The following is a 23,279-nucleotide window of genomic DNA, read 5'->3' on the forward strand; positions in this document are numbered from 1 at the left end:
TGGTGCCATTCACAGTTTCACAAGGAACAGCCTCAGGGGGGGAAAAATCTATTACCGTACTAAGGGGAGTGAGCTGATTGAGTAGAGCTGATTTTGCACAAGAAAAATCAGTGTATGTTTAGAACTATCATAATCTGCATCAGATTCAGAATCAGCTTAAATTTTAAGAGATTTGGGAATCCTTGTACTCATTTCTGTGTCCTTTCTGAGTTTTTTTTTTTTTTTTTAAAGTCTTGGTTTTGTGCACGACTTTAAAAAACTTAAACTGAATCATACAAGCAACAGTGGCTTTCATAGATTTAGTGTTTTAGATGAGTTTCCTTATAAAATCGCATATATGTCCACATATTTCTGGCATAATTCCATTCTGAAGGCCTTTCTAATGGAACGAAAAGGTGAAAATCACGGAGGACGTTAAATTCTTTAATGACCAAGCTCACTGCGTGGCAGTTGCTTAATGGCCTTGTAAATGCTTGTGAATGACTGAAGCATATTTAATTTCGTTTCCCAGGAAACTTAAAGCAACCGGGGCTATTCTGTTAAGTTGACCCACCACAATGGCAGTGACATGTGAATCAACCGAATAAAAGGAACTTCCAGGGCCCACCTCGCTGTTTATCCTAGAGCCTAGAAGTAGAGGCCTTCGCTTTCCACCGCTCAGTTCCAGAAAGTTCTGCAAGCGGCCTTTTATGCCTCTTTTCAGCGTTCTCCAGGAGGGGCCAGATGCAAGTTGCATGCATCCTGACTCCCACCTCGGCTAGAGGGGGGCTCAACGCTGGTCGCAGCGAGCTTCGGGAGCATCTGTGTTCCTTAACGGCGCTTCTCAAACTTGCACCCAAGTTTGCACCTCCCCGCAGAACGCTACCCCAAGGGTCTCTTTCACCTCGATACATTTATTTCAAAGTCATGCATTATTTTAAGAATGCATGAGAATGTTACGTTCTACCTCTGCAGCTTGTCCTTACGAGTTTCATATATAAGTAACAGTTCAAATCCCCCCCCTCCACGCATGCACGGTGTGGTCCAGCTGCAGCGCCACCGCGTGCACGCTCCCCACCCCGGCTCTGTGCCGGGTCCCGCCGGGAGGAGCTTGCAGTCCGAGAGGCGGGGCCGTGGGCGTGTCCTCCTCAGACCACGCCCCCTGCGGCCCCGGCGAGGGGGCGGCGCCTGGGGCGTCCCTGGGGGCCGCAGTCCAGAGAGCGCGCGGCGGCCATGGCCCTCGCCCCAAGTCCCGCTGGCTCCTTCGGGCCGCCAGGACGCTGGCTCACGTGTGCGGCCTGAGCCGGTGCGTGAAAAGGTAGCAGCAGCCCAGGTGCCACACGCAACCAGACTTTTCCTCAGGCGACAGCGCTCCCACGAAGCGACACGCCCCACGTAACCAGACTTTTCCTCAGGCGACAGCGCTCCCACGAAGTGACGCCCCACGCAACGTGGGAGCGCTGTCGCCTGAGGAAAAGTCTGGTTGCGTGTGGCGGGTCGCTTCGTGGGAGCGCTGTCGCCTGAGGAAAAGTCTGGTTGCGTGTGGGGTGTCGCTTCGTGGGAGCGCTGTCGCCTGAGGAAAAGTCTGGTTGCGTGTGGCGTGTCGCTTCGTGGGAGCGCTGCCGCCTGAGGAAAAGCCTGGTTGCGTGTGGCGGGTCGCTTCGTGGGAGCGCTGTCGCCTGAGGAAAAGTCTGGTTGCGTGTGGGGTGTCGCTTCGTGGGAGCGCTGCCGCCTGAGGAAAAGCCTGGTTGCGTGGGGCGTGTCGCTTCGTGGGAGCGCTGTCGCCAGAGGAAAAGTCTGGTTGCGTGTGGCGTGTCGCTTCGTGGGAGCGCTGTCGCCAGAGGAAAAGTCTGGTTGCGTGTGGGGCGTGTCGCTTCGTGGGAGCGCTGTCGCCAGAGGAAAAGTCTGGTTGCGTGTGGCGTGTCGCTTCGTGGGAGCGCTGCCGCCTGAGGAAAAGTCTGGTTGCGTGTGGGGTGTCGCTTCCTGGGAGCGCTGTCGCCCGAGGAAAAGTCTGGGTTCATGACTGGGGTCAGACAGCATGGGTGGTGAGGAACGGGTTTTATTTTCGTTTGTTTTTCCTGTCAGGACTAGAAGAAGAATCCACCCACTGAGGGTCTCTCCAGGAGTGAAAAGTAGCCGATGTCGAGACAGGACTCGCCCCCACGCTTTCAAGAGAAACACACAAAGGTGACTCTTGTTTGATTTTGAGCTTGGAGAAATGTCAGAGATGAAATGGACGTGCATCTGTATCTATTTAGGAAGTCGCCTAGATGTGGGATCTTTAGTTCACCCTTAAATTCGACATTGGGGAAAAAAGTCTCACTCAAAAATCTTCCTCACTCTCACTGCTCCGTGGGTGTCGCTGTGTAGGGCAGCTGGATGGCACTTGGGCAATGACGCCTGGTGTCCCCGTGGGCACAACAACAGCAGCAACAATAGGATTTATAGCATTTATTGAGTATTATGCACTACGCATGATTCTAAGTGAATTTCATATGCAATTCACTGTGAAGTGCTGTTCTGAGTGTTTTAATTCAGTATTTAGTTATGACAAGCATATGAAGTAGCTGCTCTCATAAGACCCATTTTACGGAGTAAAGTAACTTTCCTAAGGTTAGGTGGTATCTGGTTCATCTCGTTTTGCCATAACAGAATATCTGAGACTGGGTTATGTGTAAATAAGTTTATTTATCTTATCCTTCTGCAGGCCGGAAAGTTCAAGGGCATGGCCCTGGCTCCTGGGGAGGGCTTTGGCAGAGAAGGTGAAAGGGGAAACAGACACACGTGAAGAGAGACAAAACACCATGGACATCCTGGCTTTATAACAACCCACTCTCAACAACTAATCCATTCCTGTGAGAACTAATCCAGTCTCGCCAGAGTGAGGGTGACACCAAGCCATTCATTAGGGATCCACCCCCACGATCCAATCACCTCCCACTAGGCTCCATCTCCCAACACTGCCACATCGGGGGTCAAATTTCAACATGAGTTTGGTGGGAACAAATTAACCATATCCAAACCATAGCACGTGGCTAACAACAAATTGTGGAACCAAATGCAAACCCAAGCAGTCTAGCCCATCACTAGGGTATAGACGATGGTCGGAGTGCATAAGATGGTGCCGAATCCTGACTTGGGGAGGCAGTGAAGCCTTCTTGGAGGAAGTGATATTTAAACTGGGTACTGAGCAGTGACTGGGTTAAATATATTACTATGTATTGTATAATGGAATATGATACAGCTATTAAAAATGATGATGTACATACATGTGGAAAAAAGTCAATATGCCACTAAGGGAAAAAAAATCAAACAACCAAATAGAATAGTGTAATTTTGTTTTTGTAAAATTATATGTTTCTATATTTGTGCATATGTGTCTATATGTGTGCTTGAATATATATTCATACATGCAAACATACGTATCAATATATAAACATCTCTTTCTCTCCATCTGCAGTGCAGTGGCTCATGCTTGTAATCCCAGTGCTTTCAGAGGCCAAGGTGGGAGGATCCCTTGAGGCCAGCATTTCAAGACCAGCCTAGGCAACATAGTGAGACCCCCATCTCTACAAAAAAATTTTAAAAAGTAGCTTGGTGTGGTGGCACACACCTGTAGTCCTAGCTACTGGGAAGGCTGAGGCAGGAGGATCCCTGAGGCCAGAAGTTTGAGCTTGCAGTGAGCTATGATTACACCACTGCACTCCAGCTTGGGCAACAGAACAAGATACCCCTATCTCTAAAACAAAACACGAAAATCCCAACCAATCAACCAAACAAAAAACAGCCAGGAGGTACATGGCCTAACATCATGGAAGTTCATTAATGCTGGGGAGAATTATCTCCTCACTGTATCCAATGTCTCCTCACCACGGGAGAAGTTTTGCTCTATTAGAATCATACTAAATTCTCATGAATCTGTATATAGAAGATTTTACTTACCGGCATCTACCATGTGAAAAATAGACTTTGGAGAACACATAAAAACTGCTCATGTATTGGTTATCAGAAACATCAAAGGGCTCTCAGATAACAGAAGAGCTTCATAATCATTTTCCTTTAGTCCTTCTCTAAGCTATTTATTTATTTATTTCCTTTATTCTTTTAAAGATTCAACTATCTCTAAAGAGGTATTGGTCATTTTACAGTTTGCCAAATGAAGCACAACTCCAACTTTGCCAGACTGCAATCTATCAAGAGTAAGTGATACAAAAATATTCCATTTGAGTATTGGCAGTCCCCTAGGAAAGGCAGTGGTAGATGGTGAATAGAGTTTAACAAAGCTTAAAGACAAAAGACATGTTACAAATTGAATATTGACCAAAAGACATATGTAATAGTTTGGGGTTTGTGCCTTGAACTCTGTAATGTAATGGTGAGTTTTCAAACAACCTGAAGGAAACTAGGATTGAAAATAGAATGAAGACCAAAACTTATTATAAGTCACATACAATAAATAATAAAAAATGACTGGACTGCTAGAACCATCCACTTATTTATCTAGAATGAAGAAAAACATGCGAAATGTATTACGTAAAGTACCTGAAATTTTATGATAAATAAAATGCAGTTGACATTTGTAACTTGGGGTTGTCCCAGATCCTTTGAACATACTATAACATTTTTATAGTTCTTCATAGTGTAAACCCCACCATCTCAATGTACAATACAAACAAAACAAAACTTGAAAAAACAAACCAAGAAGCTACCTTTCCCAGCTTACCTTTTCTTTTAGAGTATAGTTAATGATTTAGATTCTGACACATATATCTTCATGATATCTTGATTTGACATTAATATATGTGGGGGAAAAGATAGGACATGGGCATCAATTGTTCTGGTGCAGGTATTGGCAAAGATCATGCTATTCTTTGGAAGTGGTGGCCCCTGCTTCCTAACTGTGGTGGAGACCTGTGGTTCTGCGGTCTGGCCAGCCTCTTCCCCAGAATTTTGCTGTAGTTTGGACTATAAAATATTTTTTATCCTATAAACTACCTAATACCTATAGTAAATCCTTTCTTTCTTAAACCAATCAGAGTGGATTCTGTTGTTTGCGACCCAGAAATCTGTTGTGTAAAATCTGTTGTGTGATTCTTTCTTGGAAAAAGTTTAATAGCGTAGCATTAATATGAAGTCTCATTTTAAAAATCGTGCATAGTTAGAAATTTTAGTGGAGAGTAACTTTCATTAAGCACCAGTTCATTCAATAAAAATTAACACTAATAGTTATTCAGTTTACTGTTTTAAATGGAGAATAAAACCCAAAAGTTAATCAATGTATCTGTAACTAATAATGTTCATAGGCTCTTTTTAGAGTTCAATATAAAATTTACAAACAGTCATGCTTTGCTTAACAAGGGGAATTCCTTTTGAGAAATGCATCTTTAGCTGATTTTGTTGTGATGTAAACTATGATGTAAACATCATAGTTTTGTGTCATAACACACTAACTATGTAGCTAGGCTATATGGTATGGCCTACTGCTCCTAAGCTATAAACCTGTATAGCACGTTACTCTACTGAATACCGTAGGCAATTGTAACACAATGGTAAGTATTTGTGTAGCTAAACATATCTAAACATAGAACAGGTACAGTAAAAATGCAATATAAAAGATAAAAAATGGCATACCTATACAGGGCACTTACCATGAATGGTGCTTACAAGCCTGAGGTTGCCCTGGGTGAGTCAGTGACTGAGTGGTGAGTGAATGTGAAGGCCTAGAACATTACTGTACACTACTGTAGACTTTATAAACACTGCACACTTAGGCTACACTAAATTTCTTAAAAAAATTTATTTCTTTAATAATAAATTAACTTTAGCTTACTGTATATAACCTTTTTCCTTTAATAGTTTATAATATTAAATTTTTTCTAACTTTTGAAATCTTTTGTAATAGCAGTTAGCTTAAATCACAAACACATTGTACAGCTGCACAAAAATATTTTCTTTCTTTATATCCTTATTCTATAAGCTTTTTTCTAATTTTTAAATTTTACTTTTTTGTTAAAAACCAAGGCACAAACACACACATTAGCCTAGTCCTGCACAGGTCAGGATCATCAATATCATTGTCTTCCATCCCACATCTTGTCCCACTGGAAGGTCTTCCAGAGCAATTACATGTCACCTCTTATGATAATAATGCCTTCTTCTGGAATACCTCCTGCAGATCTGCCTGAGGCTGTTTTATAGTTAACTCTTTTTTATGTAAGTAGAAAGAGTATACTCTAAAATAATGATAAAAAGTATAGTATAGTAAATACTAGGCAATAGGAATTTTTCAGCTCCATTATAATCTTATGGGACTACCATTATATATGTGGTCAGTTGACCAAAATTTCATTATGTCGCATGTGACTGTATATAGCCATATGTATTTTTACGTAGACATTTTAATTTTGGAATATGAAAAGAATTTTTTTTATTCTTAAAAATGCTCTGATTTCTGTGTTTGTTAGGTTGGAGCAGTTGCACCTCTAGACTTAACAAGAAAAAATTCTTAAAGAAGATGGTAATTCCATTCCCAAGTGCTTCAAATGCTCCGGAAGTATAAAATTAATTTTTAAGCCTGAGAAATGTATTTAGTATTGGCATTCCTTTGCATCCCTCAAGTAGGCTGTTAAGAAATCATTGTGGAATTATAGTATAATACAAACGTAGAGTACAGGTCCATATGAATATTTTATGGTTTCTTGTATGTCAATTTAACGCTGTAGAAAAAATGAGCATCCCTGGAATCCTTGTGTCAATGAGATAAAGAAGAGGCTGGTGACCCAATTAGTGTAATGGGCGTCTGGCAGCCAAATGATACACTTGAAAACCTGGCTGAGAATGACTGGCCGTCATCCACACTTTCAGAATATACAGGAGAGAGAGCAGGATGTGGAATCCTCCTGCTTTTTCTGTGATGCTTTAAATCCAACTGGGTCTTGAACCAGACTTTTTTTGCATTGGAGCACTCGTCATCCATGTATTAGCTTTTTCCTTCTGTCCCTTCTCCTCCTTACATACCCTCTCCTTCTTCCTTTCTATCACATACTTATTATTAGCCTCATTCTCATGATTCCATAGTGGTCCATTAGACTATTCTCTTAGTTCAGAGAAACCAACCATTATCTTGAGAATATTTCTGTGCTGTGACAGTTACTGCAACAACTTTTAATAATTTTTCAAACATAGGGGGTTCCAGTAGTGACTTTTTTTTTTTTTTTTTTTTTTTTGAGACAGAGTCTCACTCTGTTGCCTGGGCTAGAGTGCCGTGGTGTTAGCCTAACTCACAGCAACCTCAAATTCCTGGGTTCATTTGATCCTCCTGCCTCAGCCTTCTGAGTAGCTGGGACTACAGGCGTGCGCCACCATGCCCGGCTAATTTATATGTGTGTGTGTGTATATATATATATATATATATATATATATATATATATATAAATATAATTTTTCTTTTTTTAGTCAGCCAGCTAATTTCTATTTTTTTTAGTAGAGATGGGGTCTCTCTCTTGCTCAGGCTGGTCTTGAACCCCTGAGCTCAAATGATCCTCCCACCTCAGCCTCCCAGAGTGCTAGGATTAGAGGTGTGAGGCCCAAGTAGTGATTTTTAAAAACTGGAATCTGTTAACATGAACATTGGAAAGTCAGAAGTCTTCCTATGTTAATCTTGTGATCCTCTTTCCAAAGGCAGTGAAAATAGCCTTAGAAAATGTCCTCCTTGCATCTTTTTCTTTTGGAACTAAAATCATAATTCTTTAAGTAACCATGTAACTTTATCTTAAAATTCTATTAATTTGTATCATTATGCCCTGTGTGTTGAGATACAGTCTGGGATGGGACTTGCTGCATGTGTCAAAGTCCTAGGGCTTTGACTGTTTTACCTGGGCTGCTTCTCAGGGTTGTTCGCATACCGGTAATCCTGAAATGATAGTGCCCTGAAGTTCCTACATGGCACCTGGGCTCCTTCCAGACAGAGAATAGGCTTGCTTACTGCTTGTTATAAAAGCAATGGATGCCTGAGCTCAGACTCCTCTCCTGTGGCTCATCCTGCTGCATCTACGGTCTCCCCTGGGCCCTCCCTATTGCTCTGCTGGATTGGGGATTTGGGGGAACCAGTGAAACCATGCTGATACTCCCGTTACTGCTTCTCCTGTGGCTAATAAAGTCCTTTGTCTCTAGCTCAGGAGTCTAGCACCTTCTGTCAGTATCCATGCTATTGGGGTAGGCTAACTTGTTAGCCTGTATAGTTACTTTTCCATGGCATTCCCATTGTTAAATTAATTATGTATTATGGGTAGGCCAAAAATTTTTTGATAGATTGAGCTGAATTTTTTTGATAAGGCATTAGTTAAACAGTTGGCCAGCCTATGATTGGAGTGCTTTGGAGGCACACTTAGAATCTTATAATCCTTTTAGACTCCAGGATCTTGTGCAAGGTCAGCGATTATTAGTATAGATGGAGCCACAGTGGTCAGCTAACAGAAACTCTTTCCCTTACACATTAGCAAATGAAGAACCAGGGCAGGTAGCTGAATCGATCCTGTTTACACAGCTAGTTAGTGGCAGAAATAATAGTAGAATACTACATTCTGTGCTGCCTCAATTGTGTGAGGACCCATCAAAGCCATTGGTTTTTCAATTGAAGGAAAGCAACTTGGAGATCATCTGGACTGACCTTTCTCAGCTTTAATGTTGAAGTCATGCCATGCTCCTTTCTCTATGCTTACCCCCACCTTGAGTCTTTATTGCCACATATTTTTAAATTTTATAATCACAAAACATGTTATAATTTTATATATGGTCACACTAACACCATCCCCCTTCATCAAGCATCATGGCTCTATCTCAACTTCTCCTCAAAAACTAAGCTCCCCTTTATCTCAGTAATAAAGTGTTGAATGTAGGTAATAGCATTGTGCATGTTTTGCAAATCGTGCTTCTGTTTTAACACATGAAGTATTCCAGAGGAAGGAATCATTCAACCTGGGGTTCTGTTTTTGTACAATATTTTGTACAAACTAATGCTGCTGGGGCAGATGGATTATGTGAAAGTAAAGTCCAGGTCAGTCCTTTTTTATTAATTCTGCAAACTCAAGATTTATTTTTTAAAAATTATTTGCTTAAAATAATGCATACTTATAATTATACAATGTCCCAGAGTTTTATTATAAGAATAATGTCTGAGCTGAAATAATTCTAGAATAGGTGCATTTATTTTTATTTTTCAGGAAATCTGCCTTTTAATACCAATCGGCTTACTTCAATTTTATCTGAAACAGAGGTAAAACTTCTGGTAATAAGTAAGGAAGTAAGTATCTGATGATATTCATTAAAAAATCTAATATTTTAAGGAAACCTTTTTGGGAAGCCTAGATATATTTCAAAGCCAAAAAGATTTACATTGAGAACGGATACTAACAAAAATTTTGCCAACGAAGTAAATAATGTTAGATTTTGATGTTTTGTGCTGATAGATCAGTAGCCTTAATTAGATAACAAATTGCCACATACCATAAGATATTTCAAGGATTACATTAGATAATCCATGTAAATGTGTTAAATTAGTATCTGGCAGAACAAAACTGAATAAATGGTAGTAGTTGTTAATTACAATAAAAACAAATAATTACTTGCTGTTGGTGGCAAACATATCTACCAAATTAAAAAAAAAAGTCACTGGGCACCATGGCTCATACCTGTAATCCTAGCACTTTGGGAGGCTGAGGCAGGAGGATCCCTTGAGGCCAGGAGTTCAAGCCTGAGCAACATAACCAGACCCCATCTCTATAAAAAAATGTAAAAATTAGCTGGGTGTTGTGGTGTACAACTGTAGTCCCAGCTACTCGGGGAGGCTGAGGCAGGAGAAAGATCACTTGATTATCGCAGGAGTTTGAGGTTCTAGTGAGCCATGATCATGCCCCTGCACACTAGCCTCAGCAAGAGAGCAAGACTCTAGCTCAAAACAAAACCAAAATAAAATAAAATTGTCAAGTGACTATAAATGTTGTATTGTTTAGGAAAACAGTTCACTGCTTCATTGCTGGGTTTATAATTTGAAGTTAAAATACGTCTTCTCAGGGACATGCTGTGGTCTTGCTGAAAACCCCTAATGATGAGGCAGGAGCTGTGTGTGGTTCTGCTGTTTGGCAATCACAGTGTGTTTTGTTACACGAGCCTGCATCGAGTGGAAAGCAAAGTTTTTCATTTCATTATTTTTGGGGAGTAATTAACAATTTCCATAGCAAGCTCAGGGGTGTACTATAATCCTCTCTTTATTTAAAAATATCTCATGAGACACACAGCCTTAGTGTGAGGGTAATGGTGATCTAACAGCAGCTACTCTAAGTTGGTTTTTTATTACTCATAACAAATGGCTTTCTGAAGCTATTTAGGCCATGCATTCCTACTCTGCCGTATAAATCTTGATGTGCCAGGTACTGGAACGATTGCTTAGTTGATCCCTTGGGAAGGCTGAAGTGAAAGCATTGATTAGACTCTTTTGGGCTGAGAGCCCTGTTCAGCTATTTAGCTAGCAGGAAAGTCTTTGTTTTTTCATTAGGGAACCTAGTGGCAGCAGAATCTTGCCTGCTTAGAGATATTTATTATTATTAGTATAGTCATAAGTACTGTCTACTGTCTATTCACGATAGGCCATTGTAGAAGTAAAGGAATGTGCTTGCGTCTGTGTTTGATTCGAATTTTCTAAATGGATATCTTTGTCAATACTTATCAGAAAAAGCTCATGAGATTTTTCTGTGTATAAATCATTCTGTGATAGCCTCCTCAAGTTCAGAGTAGAATGTACAGTAATCTGATTTGAAAATGTCATGAGAAATTTCTGGAACATTTTTAGTTTTGATGAATATCAACTTAATAGATGGGTGCTATGTACTTCCTTACTGACCCAGTGCTACAGAAACTTGATAGACAGCAACTATTATAGCCTAGTAAGTGCCATATACTCAAATTCTTATGAAAAAACACATCAGAAATACAATGATATATAGGATGTGGTTTTCTTTTTAAATATATTATATTTGATGTATTATTTATGGACTAAAAAAGGTGAGTTCCATTAACCCAGTGACCTTTATTTTTTCCAAAGCAGGATAATTGCATTCTAAATGGAAAATAGGAACAGTAGGTATTGTAAACACAACTCCCTGAACACGTGAGGCTGCCTCTGAAAGCATCCAAAGGGTTTCAGCATAAATTTATAAGCAACTCAAATTCTTTACCAAATAAAATAGAGAGATGCTGCCAACCTGTTAACATCAGGAAAATTTAGTAATTCTCCTGGTGTTAATGTTATATTTTCTTTATGCATTTCATGTTCTTTTTAAAGTAACAGTCATCAGTTTCATGCAAGACTGAAATTATAGCCTTACACTAAGCATCACTATGGTATACCTCAGCCACTGCAGGGACGTGCTGGTGTTTGTGAGTGTTGCGTGCACCTTGTCGGAAATCATGAACTGAGAGCCCCTACTCAGACTACCTTCACAGACCTTCTTGGTTTTCTGATCCGATCACATTGTCTGATTCTTAAGAGACTAATTTTGAGACCTTCCTGGGATCCCACCAGGAGAAGGATGGAGGCCTCAGTTCTGCTCTTAGGTCCTTGGTGTTCTGAGGCCACAGAGAGAATCCAAGGGTCGGTGTCAGTGGGATCTCACATACTGTCGTAGTTCATGCACCACTGAAATTCTCTGACTGGTCTTCACTAGTCTGAGGCCAAATGAGAATAACAGGGACAGTGTACCTCTTTCACAAGCTGAATTTATTCACATTTTAAAACCAAGGTCCTCTGTTTTTTAGATTATGCCCCCCCACTTTTTTTTTTTTTTTGGTGCTTAAAGTCATTTATTTTATGAGAAACTATGTTGAGATTCCCTGGTAGTTGTTTTAATGTTTTTACCTGGCATACACAACCAAAGAAGAGGTTGCCAGTTGTTTATCATATTCCTCCACCCCCACCATTAAAAAGAAATTAACTTATCTGAGAAATACCCCCGTGTGGAAACTAGTACACTTTGTCAAACTGTTTTGTCTTTGTGAGGATGTCGATCTCAGCGTTAGGAAATGCTTCTTCTATACTGCTGGTTTGCTATTACCTGTGGGACATTCTCCATCAAAACAGTCTTGTTTAGCCCTTAAAAGTATGGACTGTGAACCCAGGCAACCAGGGTTCAAATTTCAGTGCTGCCACAGTGAACGCTGGGCCACTTATTTAACCTTTCTGAGCCTCAGTTTCCCATCTGTGTAAACAGCAACAACAGTACTAATGGGTAGAGGTGTTAACAGTGACCATTAAGTGAGTTAATACAGATAAAATACTTAGAAGAGTGCCTGGCATATATGACATATATTGGCATACATGAATTTTGCAACTGATCATGTTATCCTTCTTTGCTTTGATAACAGGATATTTTTAACCAGATTTTCCCACATCTAGCCAAAGATTGCCTGGGATGTGATTTGATGAAATATTATAGCCAGCTTTCTATTTCCCTGTGTCTTCTTTCCTCCCTCTGACTCCCTCACCTACTTATTTTCACCAGTGTATTATGTGTATTTTTTTTTAAATCCCACAAATATTTGGGATTGGGGTAAGATATAAACAAATTGAACAATTCACTTTAAAAATTCCATCTCCTGCTCCAAGCCTTCTTGTATGGTTTCAGGCCAGCGTGACTTCAGCATCCTCTGACTTCAATGCTGTTTTGATTATACAACTCATTTAGCCATCTCTTAGAATATTAGAGCAGGAAATGTAAGAGAGGTGGCTATGGCCGTGAGGCACCATGGGACCCAGGCAATTGGCTGCCAGGGAAGAGGCTTTCGATAGAACTAAGACCAAGTGGGAGAAGATTATGGGAACTGTCGAAGTTGTAACTTACTGTGTCAAACTACCATTTGTTGAACACTTAAAAACAAAACAAAACTGCTTAGGAGGCTGAAATGGGAGGATCCTTTGAGATCAGGAGTTGAAGGCCAGCCTGGAAAACATAGTGAGACCCCATCTCTACAAAAACAAAATGAGACCCAAAACTGGGTCTATGTTAAGTATTTTACTTATATTATCTCATTTAATTCTCACAATAACCCTATTAGCTATTATTCCTTTTCTCTTTCCATAGATTAAGGAAAGAAAGCCAAGAGATATTAAACAAGTTGTTCAAGATTCCAACATTAACAAGCAGTGGAACTGGGACCTCACACTCAGAGTCTACTCCTAACTACTCTGGTTTCCCTAAGTTAAGTTATTTCTAGTGAGTGACACAATGAAAGATATAGGCTTCCTCATAGAGTTCCAACAGATTGGACTGGTAAGCTTGGAGAGATGGTTGTGAAACTTCCTAACTCCAGGATAATAGAAATGGTTTCTCTATTCATTTGTGCCAAGACTAGCTCTGTAGTGGCACATCTATAGTATAGCACCAGAACACTTGTGCAGACCTAGCTTTTTTGCCTGACTCCCCATCTTAATCATAGACTTGTGCATGCTGTGTGTACCATGTGGTTCAATCATGGGTAGAAGTGTTTACTTATTGTTGTTTTTTTTTTGAGACAGAGTCTCATTTTCTTGCCCAGGCTAGAGTGAGTGCTGTGGCGTCAGCCTAGCTCACAGCAACCTCAAACTCCTGGGCTCAAGCAATTCTGTTGCCTCAGCCTCCCGAGTACCTGGGACTACAGGCATGTGCCACCATGCCCGGCTAATTTTTTTTCTATATATATTGGTTGGCCAGTTAATTTCTTTCTATTTATAGTAGAGACAGGGTCTCGCTCTTGCTCAGGCTGGTTTCGAACTCCTGACCTCTAGCAATCCGCCCGCCTTGGCCTCCCAGAGTGCTAGGATTACAAGCATGAGCCACCGTGCCCGGCCACTTATTGTTGTATGTGCCTGTAAGTTTTCCCTAAGAAAGCTGGGGTTGGATACTGAGAAGTAAGCAATTGGCACCCCTATGCCACCTGGCACTTGGCAGTCAAGATCCTCTCCTGAGCAGTAAGGGAAACCTCAGTGGTAGGAATTCATCTCAGGACATAAGCAAACCTCAGAAATCAACAATTGCCCTGTATTTTGGCAAGCAGTTTCATGCTGGTGCATCTAGAATGATGGTGAGTTCTCTCCTCCGGCCAGGCAGTGGAGCAGTCTCAGCAGTGTTTGCCTTTGGGGAAAAGCAAATACTGTGGCCGGGACTGAGTAGCCACAGGAAAATTGAAGTCCTTGGTTTGTGTTTTGAACACATGCATTGCAGGTTGTAACTAAAATTGAGTGGGTGGCTATCAATAGTATTGGTGTGGTTGCCTAAGAAAGTCAGAGTTGGCCATTATAGTTCACAATTTTCTCTTCCTGATTTTGCTTAGTTGTTGTTTGCTAAGATACTTGATACATCAAAACCATTTTCGATTTTTATTGGATCTGGAGTACTAGAAAAGAGTTCTAAGCACTGAGAAATAAATGGCCCTCTGGGAATGGTGATTAATCCTCTTTGGCAGCGTGTTGCTGATTGTTCATCTGAGATCCAGATTTTATAAAAGCTTGCTCCCAACAAGTACTTAGGAAATTGAGTGATCTTTGGATACGTGTTACCCAGTTATTCACAGTGCACTTATCGTTTCTAGTCTTGTCTTTATTTCAGACTTGTTTAGTGTGAATATCTTATCTCTTTCTGAGAATCTTATTCCAGAAGTCAGAAAGCAGTATATTATAATGAAGAGAATTTTGCAGTCAGAGGGCTAAATTCTAATCCTGACTCTGCTGTTCACTTGCTGTGTGACTTTGGGTAAATGACTTAGCCTCTCTGAGCCTCATCTAGCTCATCTGTAAATGGAGATGATAATGCCTGTTATGCACAGGGGATAAAATTAAGAAAGCAACTCAAGGTAGTTACTGAGTCCTTTCTATGTGCCAGGCACTGTTCTAGGCCTTATGGATACCATGGTTAACTTGAGCTTCAAAGAGAAGAGCCAAGCTATCAAGTGATTATAATAAAATAAGAAGATAGGGAGGGTTTAAAAAAAATACCAATGCATACCAATGCCTTGGTCACACCACAGAGCAGTTAAATCAGAATTTCTGGAGGTATAGCCTGGGATCATCAGTAAAGTTTAAGCTCCTCCCCAGGTGATTCTAATGTGGACCCAGGTTTGAGAAACACTGGTTTAGGCTGTGATCAGGGATGTGAGTCAGACAAAGAGCTGGAGAAGAGTGAGGTAGGAGAGTCAAGCCAGGGCCAGACACAAGGTTCTGGAATCTCATTCTGAAGAAATGGCTTATGTACAGGGATCAGTGCTGGCACACAGCAGGCCCTCAGAAAATGATAGCAATAGCTGTTAGCAGTAGATGCTTGAGTTCTTAGAATCCTTTACTCCCAGGAAGGAAGGGACATTCTAATATGTCTGCTTAAGGGTGACAATGGAAGATTAATTCTCAGAACATTTAATCTGCCAGCCATCTGAGTAGGAAGAAGAGCTTGCTGGCTGGTTTCACCCCATTCAAATTGTGCCTTCACAGTCTAGTGAGTGACTAGATACTCACTAGATTTTTTTTATCATGGTAAAATATACATAAAATTGACCATTTTAATCATTTTTTAAATATATGGTTCAGTGGCATTAAGTACATTTACACTGTTGGTGCAACCATCACTACTGTCCATCTCCAGAACTTCATCATTCCAAAATGATACTCTGTACCCATTAAACACTAACTCCCCATTTCCCTCCCCCCAGCCTGTGGTAACTTCTATTCTGCTCTCCGTCTCTTTGACTATGACAACTCTAAGTACCTCGTACAAGGGGAATCATGCGGTATTTGTCCTTTTGTGAACTGGCTTATTTCACTTAGCATATGTTCTCACTAGATTTTAATAGGTCTTTATCTTAGACCCTAAACCCTAAGCTTATAACAACATAGGAATAGCTTAGATGGCCGGGGGCTCATAATATTTCAACACGGCAGAATACAAAATGACACAGCACTGTCTATACACTGTGTTAAAAGCTTGCTGAGTCTCTGTGACAAAGGTTTGATCGTCCTGAGTTATCTACTATGGTTTATGTTCCCTCATAACATAAAGATAACAGAAAGGTAGCTGTTTATCACCTTTTTGGTGTCATTATTCTCACTTTATTTTCTCTCCATCATTTTGTTGTTGTTGTTGAAACTTAACTGTGTGGACTACTGTATACCCGAGTCATATAAACACAATGAACTTTCTCTTTTCTGCAGGCAGGATAGTAAATATAAATAGGAAATGATTTAAAGATAACCTCAGTTTATGTTTATACTAAAGCAGGAACAGCTTGCATCTTCACAGCTTTGTACCATTAGGAACAGTTAAATTACAATGCTGATCTATTTTTATAATTCTATCATCCAAAAATGTTTATTAGTGGCTCCTCATAGAGGATGGAAACCACTGGTATAATAGTCATATGTAAAGTCATCACATCTCATCAGCAGCTTAATCTTCTGGGAAGAAACTGAATTCTTTCTTTCTTCTTTATTTCCTTTCTTTTCTTTAACATTTTGTTTATTCAAAATATAGTTCATGAGTTCCTAAAATGTTAGACACTATGTTAGGGTCCACAACAAATAAAAGATAGATAAGGTGTCTATCCTTGCACAATCTAATGAATTTAATATTAGTTATTGATTTATATAGTTGATTTCTTTTTTTTTTTTTTTTGAGACAGTCTCACTTTGTTGCCCAGGCTAGAGTGAGTGCCATGGCGTCAGCCTGGCTCACAGCAACCTCAATCTCCTGGGCTCAAGCGATCCTACTGCCTCAGCCTCCCGAGTAGCTGGGACTACAGGCATGCGCCACCATGCCCGGCTAATTTTTTGTATATATATTTTTAGTTGGTCAATTAATTTCTTTCTATTTTTGGTAGAGACGGGGTCTCGCTCAGGCTGGTTTTGAACTCCTGACCTTGAGCAATCCACCCGCCTGGGCCTCCCAAAGTGCTAGGATTACAGGCGTGAGCCACCACGCCCGGCTATATAGTTGATTTCTGATTCCCATCATCAGTGCTAATTTCACAGGATATTAAGTGGATTGTGTATTCTTACATGTTTCTTTTTTTGTAACATGAGGCGATAGAGCCACTTAAAGGGGCCAAGCCAGCTGGCCGCCAAGCTGACCAATGGGTGCTGGAATTCCCATCATCCAGGTCTGAGTTTAGATCTGCAGTACTGGACGTTTCTGTGCCGGTGCCTTGAGGATGTCTCCTGAGACAAGAGGAGACGACAGGTTCATATTAACTTACGGGGCAATGACATACAAATCCAATTGTGAATTTATTAGTTTTGATGGGGAATATCTCTTTCCATTCACTAAAATATTTATTTTTATCATCTAATGAATCCTTTCAGTACCAGGAAGACTGAAAGGCTGAATTAACAGTCAGAGAGTTGCTAAGTGAAGACAGAACTGAAGTAAAGTTATGTAAGTGGTTTCAAGGAATCTTTCTTCCAGGTCAAGGGGATACCTGGTGTAAATCCAAGTCCCATAGCCAGGAACACCTGTAGAGTGAACCAGTCATATCCCTAGATTCTATGTCTCACCAGCGCTAGGTACTTACTGCTCACTCTAAGTCCCCATTTCCTGTGTTTCTAGGCTGATTACTCTTCCGACTGACACATTCTCTCATCAGATACGCTCACATCTCAAGGTTAAGTTATAGTCAGATCATGCTCTTAGCAATTCTGTCTCCTTGAAGTGACTGTGCTTATTTCTAATTTAACTCATAAAGTGTTATGACTAGGGCTTTCCTTGTACCTCTATCTAATCAAATTGTTTTCCTTGCCTCCACCTATCACTGCATTAAAAAAAAAGTGCTGTATTTCTTTATAACAGGAACATTATCTGTAAATAATCCATGAATTTTTTCTTTGGTTAGGACTTTTAATTCCTTTAACCATTTAATCCATTTCTACTATATTTGTCCAAGGACTACATTTAAGACAAGTTCTTTGAGCTGAATTCAGCCCCAGACTCTCAGAGAAAGAAAATCTGGTTCTTAATCATGACCTAGACTTCAAGAATTTATTTAAAAATAATATCAATAACCCCCATTTTCACTCTTTATTATTATTATTTATTTATTTATTTTGAGACAGAGTCTCACTCTGTTGCCCCTGCTAGAGTGCTGTGGCATCAGTCTAGCTCACAGCAACCTCAAACTCCTGGGCTCAAGTGATCCTCCTGCTTCAGCCTCCCAAGTAGCTGGGACTACAGGCATGCGCCACCATGCCCAGCTAATTTTTTCTCTATATATTTTTAGTTGGCCCCCATTTTCACTCTTTTATCACTTTCTCAGGAATCCTTCTTTGCTCTTTGGCTGGGTCAGTTTCCCTGGTTCCAGAGGCTGGTTTCCTTCCTTTTCTTATGTGCTCATTCTAGAGAGCAAAATGCTTAACTGGGCCTGTTTAAGTTATAGCCAACTTGAGTTCATAGGCCCTTTTTATGAGTCTTTGAAATGTGTTAAGGTAAGCAGTCACCTGCTTCATCTATACTAAGTCTGAGCCTTTGCTCAGGTGGCTAGTCTTTATATTTCCAAAATAATCCTGAACATCATGCTTTTTTATTATATCCTTGATAATTTTATATTATCTTCATAGCTGCATGAAATCGAATTTCTCTTGTTCATGGACTTCTAACAGTGAATTCATGCCCCTGGATCTTATCATTCATTTGCCAGCATCTGTTCATAAATGCAGACTATGTAGTTCAGCACTTCCTTCACATGCTTTCTTCCCAGGAGTCTAGCCCTTTGATATCACCTTTGTCATCTCTATTGATATTGCTTATTTCAGGGAAATTAATGTGTTGGCTAGTGGCATTTTCACTTCCCTTTTTAGGACTTGTGGGCATGATGTGTTTTAAAAAACTCTATCCAGTAGATTAACAATGGAAAAGAGATGGTATCATATAAGCACACAGGACCTTGAAGATTAAAGTCTTGGGATTCAGAAGAGCAAATATTATAGAGTACATTTTATGTCTTGGAAAAGGAACAGATACTATAATGAATTTTTAAGCTAGCAATTTGTTTAGACTCCTGGCAGCTTACTGAGGTTACAGGGGTAAAAAGCACCTGCAGAGAGGAATTTCTCAGTCAGAACCAACATTTAAAGCAGTGGTGTGTTAATGCTTAAAAAGAAATCCTGCATGCATTTTTTATAACTTCTAGCTTTTGCAGCTGGATCTAATGAATGATGCTCCAAGAAGCTGAGCCAGCTTGCCATTTTCCAGGCTCCAGTTTCCATTATTTATGTCCTTTCCAATAGAGCCTATGGCACATTCTTAAAGACTTAGTTTTGCTAAAAGTACAGCCCAGTACCTGAATACAGACTTGTGACAAATATCATTGAGCCTCCATTTTTTAAACCCCACTATTCTTATTCAGGAAAATCAGCCCTTTAACTTAAAACTCAAATATATTTTCAAGAATTCTTAGTTCATGGGTCTATTCTCTGAAAAGCGAACCCTTATGTGATCAGTGTTGATCAAATGCTCAAAGAGGATGGTTTTTATCACATTGTCAAGTAGAAATGGGTGATAGAAAATTAGATCAAAATTCAAAGGTGAATTGAAGATTCCATGAGTTTTTATGATATTAGCATGGAGTAATGTGAGTTTGAAAAGAGAAACCAAGTACTTTGACAGTCTTCAGCAATAGGCTAAAGAAGTTATGGCCTACATTCAAATATAGTCTTATAGTAACTCATAGTTTTTCTAAGGGACAGAAATATGGAAATAAGGAATATGCAATGGAACCCCCAGCAGAGAAGGAGCTATGGACCCATACTCTTGGACAGGCTGACTAACTCTTGATACCTTGTTTGATAGTGTACACATGAGCCCCATTTAGCCTCCTCCAGGCCTGGGCTATAAATGCAGCTCTGTTAACATCGATGCCCAAACCATGGTAGCATTTGGCCGCCAGTTTATTCCCTCCCTGCACTCTCCCTCCTTATTTCAGGCATCCCCAAAGTGGTATTTGCTTGTGCTTAGAAACTTGTCCACTCAATTTTTTCTGCTCTTGCCTCCTCACTGAGCTCCTTTGGCTGCCCCAAGAATGCCTCTGGGCACGTGTCAATTCTACACTGTGGCCTTTTGTCTGTTGTGGGAGGGGGTGTGTTTCTTCTCCATGCCCTTCAGTTTCGTGGTTAAACATTCTCTCCATCATGATTCAAAACCAGAGCCTTGGATTCCATCTGATCCCATTCATCTCCTTGTTGTCCCTCTTCTGGGCATCCCTGCTCACCCCAGAAAAGAAATGCATCTCCTTTTCAAGGCAAACATGAGCCACCTTGATGCTCAACTCACTCTGATTGATTTCTACGAAGATCACTAGGTCACCAATTCTGCAAACCACAGTCGAATTTAGGACACCCTGCTGCAAATGTAGTTTTACTTGAAGAACGAGAAATGTAAGGCACTATGGAAATACACAGATCAGTGCAATAGTGAGTTTTAAGACACACTTAAATGACAACCTTCATCCAAAGAACAGTAAGACTTTTTGATTAAGTTTTGATATTCTCTACTGGCCATAATAAATAAAAACCTTATTTATTTATCCCTTATTCCTCTGTGCTACAACTGAACATTGTAAAAAAGATATAAAGACTGAAGAAACCTAAAAATGGAACATTAAATATTTTGACCCTTGAGAAGTAACTCCTGAAAAAAATAATCTTATATATATAGGTATATAATCTTTTATATATAGGTATATATCTCCTTCTAGTGTGTGCTTCCATACTCTCTCTCTTCACTTAATACCTCATTTATAAATATCGATATATGCCATTTAAAAACAGCTATTTAATATAACATATGGTATGTTATCTAGAAACAGAGCAATTTATCAGAAGATTATCTGTTCTAAATAACAGCTAAATGCCTACCAATGTCACCTTGCAATTTTTGGCAGAATCAAGTCTGAACACTTTCTGTTCTGAGAACTCTAATCAATGTTCACAGCAGGAAAGAACCCTCAGGAAGGGTCTTGTTTGTGCTTATTCTGTCTAAGTAAATCATTTGTGTGTTTTAATTCTAGATTCATTCAAGTCATTAGTGTTCAAGTGTAATTGAGGGCGTAAGTTCATTTTAAAAGCATGCTTGGAATTTTGCAGTTCACAGCAAGAACCAGACCAATTCGAATCTTTCTAATAACACCTTTAATCACTGTCTTACTTGAGATGAATTAATTTTCTAATTCTTCCTCTCCCTGCTGTTGTGCCTGCATGGCCAGCCCCTCCTGTCAACAGAAATGGGTGATAGAAAATTAGATCAAAATTCAAAGGTGAATTGAAGATTCAACAGACAGAGACAGGAGGCCCTCATGCCCGGGCTTCCTACTTAGGGCACCACACTCTGAGGTCACCAAGAGAGGTCTGTTGCCCAGGCGCCCCATGCTATTCAGCACAGTCCCTTTACTCCCTCTGACACGGGCTATATCAGAAGACCACTTAGCTTAGGAAAACTCTAGACCAAAAGTAGGCATCGCTCTCTGGAAGACCCCAAACTTCAGGGGCAGATGTCAAGCTCTCCTAAGAACTCATTCACCACACTCTTCTTGCCCGACCTCTCCTGGTGGGCCTGTAGCAAGCATTAGGCCAGGGAACAAGGAGGAGGTCACTGTCCTCGCAAAGGCAGCTCAAAGCAATGCCGCTCCATTCTGAGTTTCTCTTGGAGCCTCCCATCGCTTGCTTGAAGCTAGGAAAAGTACCTCCTCCCAGAAGGAGCAACTTCTCTCCACCATCACTGCTCTGTCCCTAGGGCTGACTTCTTTTTCCTCTAGTCATCCTCTTATTACGACTACAGGAAGGAGGAAGGGAGTTGGAAAGTGGTAGAGTCAGTTCTGCCTCCTCTGAGAAAGCCCTGTGTGGGTTGTCTCTGGCCACAGATGTTGGCGGTTCACTGGTGGCTGTCTTTAGAATGTGGGCGTCCTGAGGACATTTGCTTTTCAGTGCAAGCCTTATCGGGATTCCAAGACAATAAAAGAACATCCCCCAGCAGTCTATTAGATTGCTCTAAGTAGATCCCTCTAATTCAACACAGCCAAATCAGAACTCTAGTTTTTCCCGCAATCTGCTCCTCTTCTAGAACTTCCTCATGTCAGTAAATGACACCATAATCCTGCTCAAGTAAAAAAAATGTAAGGTATCACTATTAGTGTTGGTTAGATACTGCCACAATAATACTGAGTGAAAAGACACCTTAAAAACCCTGGTTTAAAACAACTCTTTTTTTTCTCATGGATCTGCTCGTCGGCCAAGGCAGCTCTGCCAGTTTAAGCTGGTTGCTCACGTGCCTGCAGGTTGTGTGGGGAACGAGGCTCTGGGGATTGGGCAGCTTTGCTTCATGCAACAGGTTGGCTTGGGGAGGTTCTGTCCATGTCTCTTAGTCTCCTCTTGGGACCAGGCACCGACTGGCAATGACAGAGCACAAGAGGCTGTACCTAAGCATTTGAACCAAATTCTTGTCACATCTGCACTATCCCATTGACCAAAGAAAATTTCATGGCAAACCCAAAGTCTAAGAGGGGGAAATATATTTTCTCTTTTGTGCTTTCTCCTCGCACACAGAAAATGCCTTCCCTCCCAGGGGCTATTTGCACTACCTACACTATGCTAGCAATTTATCTGTAGATTTAGCACTAAAGTTTACTTTCCAGAGGATTCCAGGGACATGACAGCTATTCCTTTTCTTTCTTCATTTTTAAGCCCTTTATGTTATTTTATTTTAGATGATCTATATGCTTAGAGCACTCATTGACTTGAGGATAGATCTGAAAGCCTTTCAGATTCACCATCGAATCAATAAAACACTTTTATTTTCCTTTAATACTGTGAAACCTGCCAAAAGATGAAAAACAAATTAATTTGCTCTACATCTGCTCAATAGGAATAATGGGCAGTAAGCAGAACACGATGAGGAAGGAAAAAAAAAAAGCAATGAAACTTTAGAATTTGGGAGTTAAGATGAATTTTCTGAGCATCTGAAGTGAATAGATGTAATTTCCTGAGCATTTTAAAGCTAATTTTTCTTTATTCACATTGTAACACATTTGGTGGTCCACAGAGTATTAATTTGCCTGGTGCGTAGCAGGCATCTTGTGGAGTGTTCTGTATGTAACTTTGGAAGAACAAAATTTGCAAAGACAGAAGGATCAAATAGAAAGTGCAGGCCTGGGCTAGGGGATTGGCCCAGGAGGCACTTCAGCCCAGGTTCATGGATGGAAGAGGGTAGTCGGGGGAGTTCAAGTCATTGTACTTTTGCTTCTGA

General features: G+C 40.5%; 1 long non-coding RNA gene across 1 annotated transcript in view; it reads left to right on the forward strand.

Moving 5' to 3' along the window:
* The first annotated feature begins 2,069 nt into the window (after nucleotides 1–2,069).
* Nucleotides 2,070–23,279, forward strand: part of LOC105867874 (uncharacterized) — a 62,829-nt gene continuing 41,619 nt past the window's right edge. The window contains exon 1 of the long non-coding RNA XR_002223105.2: nucleotides 2,070–2,166. This is a non-coding gene — a long non-coding RNA (uncharacterized LOC105867874). The remainder of the gene's footprint in view (nucleotides 2,167–23,279) is intronic.

The sequence above is a fragment of the Microcebus murinus genome, chromosome 26 (genome assembly GCF_040939455.1).
Source record: "Microcebus murinus isolate Inina chromosome 26, M.murinus_Inina_mat1.0, whole genome shotgun sequence".
NCBI classification, from domain to species: domain Eukaryota; kingdom Metazoa; phylum Chordata; class Mammalia; order Primates; family Cheirogaleidae; genus Microcebus; species Microcebus murinus.